Consider the following 2,500-nt stretch of genomic DNA (forward strand, 5'->3'; position numbering starts at 1 on the left):
CTACCTACATTGCGTAACACTTTCGGCTTAAACTCGTTCCTAGGTCTTTCTGCGCTGTGCAAAAGCAGCTTCCACAAAACCAAACAGTGCAAACACAAAAAGAAGTCGTTAGTCTTTTTTTCAACTTCGCAGAATTTGTTTTCGAATACTCTCGCGACAGTCGGAGACTTTTGTGCGTCTTTTGCAAAGTTTTTTTTTACTCAAATAGGCCACGTTCGATATCTCAATATTCTTACTTGCTCTGAGGCTTTAGGGATAATTATTTTGTAACTTTTTAAAGTTTCTTTTGTCTCTACATTCCCGAAAGAGACTGGATACAAAGAAGACAACACCAAATATGGATGTTTGTCCTGAGAGCCTTGGGGCCATGTTAGAATATTGACGTGGCATATTGCTTTTCGCAACATACCCAACCCCGGTACCAAACGCATCATCTTGCGCGCGCTCGACAACGGACATTTTTTTGAAACTGACCAATTCTCACAAGCCTCTCCCCAATTTGCAGTTTTTCTTACGCGTTCGAAGTCACCCGATCTCCGCACGGAAACAAAATGTCACAAATTAATGCCTGAAGCGTTTTGTGAGATTCCGCCATAACAATTCAGAGCTGATGAAGGAAACCTAGTACCTAGGTGCACTGCTGGATAAAGAAGGCGTGGCGACCAAAGACATACAACAGAGACTAAGTAAAGCCAGACAAACTGTCTACAGGTTGCGAAGAATTTGGGACTGTAACGAAATTAGCAGGAAGACGAAAGTTCAATTGTTCAAAACAATTGTCAGAGCAGTTTTGATGTATGGCTGCGAAGCTTGGAAACTCACGAAAACAGAAGCAAAGAAGCTGGACGCTTTCCAATACAAATGCATGAAACGCATACTGAGAATAAGATGGCCACGGACCATCTCGCACCAACAAATCCAGGAGACCACAGGAGTGAAAAGAACGAGTGATGAGATCAGACGCCGAAGATGGAATTGGATAGGGCATATATTGAGGAAGAACAGAGAGGAGCACTGTGTTACAGCATTGGAGTGGAGGCCAGAGGGGAGAAGGAGACCAGGTCGACCAAAAACAACATGGAGGAAAATGGTTGAAGACGAAAGACGAGTAGCTGGGTGGCAATCATGGACGACTGTCAGAGCTTTAGCAGCAAACCGAAGTGGATGGAAAGAGAATGTCAAAGCCTTATGTGCCTCATCGCACGAAGAGATATAGAGATAGAGAAGGAAAGCCATACGAAAGACAAAGGAGACATTGGACTAGACCGGGAAGAGCTAGCGCGTGGTGGGATTTCTTTGTGAATGTAGTGGTATTAACTGAACATTTATTTCACATATGCACAATCCTAGGTCCAACTCGTTCTTATCGTTTTCCAACGTTTTAGTTTGGACAGATGAAACCAATAGGAAAATTAAACGTTAGTGTGGGCGAAAATATTTTGCTTCGTTTTCTTCGAGATAAAAACGCTTAAGCTTTACTGTGGCCGGGGCCAGAGTTAGAGCTCTTTCGGGGCGGGTTTCGGGGGTCTTCGTCTCATTCCCTTTTAGCATAAATCAACTAGTGGTTGAAAACTTTATCTAAATCCTCTTCACAGACACTTTGAGAACGCCAAGAGGCGGCCGTCATTAATTTTGTTAGCTGCTACACTAAATACTATCTATCACAGAATAGATAGTAGCGTAGCCAATCAAAGAACTGCACGCTAGCCCAGACTAAAAACGGATGAACATTCAACAAATTGTTTCACTTATTTTACAGTGCGACGCGCCATACCGTGGCCACCCAACAAACATTTTTACGAGTTAGCTACTGATCAAGATACGCGAATTTGATTGACAGACACACCTCCATAGAAAGTTTCAACGCGCAAGAACCAAATGGAGGCTTGTCTGTCAATCAAATCCGCTCACACTGATTAGCTAACTTGAAAAAAATGTTTGTTGGGTGGCCACGGTAAGGCGCGTCGCAGTGTTAGAGTGCCCAATACAAAATATGGAAAGCAAAATACGAATATATCGAAATCAAATATTTATATTTGTTTTACATTTTTTTTATTTGTTTGATTTTTTTATTATTATTATTACTATATACCCCTACCGGTGTAGCTACCTACTAAAATAATAGCATTGCGTGACGACCAAATAACGAACGCTGCAAGATTGTGCTGCGGGCGCCGACACTCTTGGGAGCAAAGGTAAAAGGTCGCAATCAAATGTAATATTTTGGTCAACTTGGTGTAGTACGTACAACGCAAACAACTATCCACGAATTGCTTAGCAGCTGTTGACTTAGGTAGATGCAGTGATGATTATATGCCGCGAAAGAAGATGACAGATTCATGATATTCGACCACAAACTAACCTGCCGGATTACGTTGACAGTTGGCGATGTGCATTAGACGTTGTCTAAACAGAGGCAAACTTTGACCGCTTAAAGGCGACGAATCGTGGAAGAAACACGTTAAATCGGCCTATGGACCTGTCTCTTACTGCCAATAAG

At 42.4% G+C, this 2,500-nt stretch overlaps 1 protein-coding gene across 1 annotated transcript in view; it reads right to left on the bottom strand.

Moving 5' to 3' along the window:
* LOC138003590 (uncharacterized) overlaps positions 1 to 2,500 on the bottom strand; it is a 32,792-nt gene that overhangs the window by 20,793 nt on the left and 9,499 nt on the right. The window lies entirely within an intron of this gene.

The sequence above is a fragment of the Montipora foliosa genome, chromosome 5 (genome assembly GCF_036669935.1).
Source record: "Montipora foliosa isolate CH-2021 chromosome 5, ASM3666993v2, whole genome shotgun sequence".
In the NCBI taxonomy this organism is placed as follows: Eukaryota; Metazoa; Cnidaria; class Anthozoa; order Scleractinia; family Acroporidae; genus Montipora; species Montipora foliosa.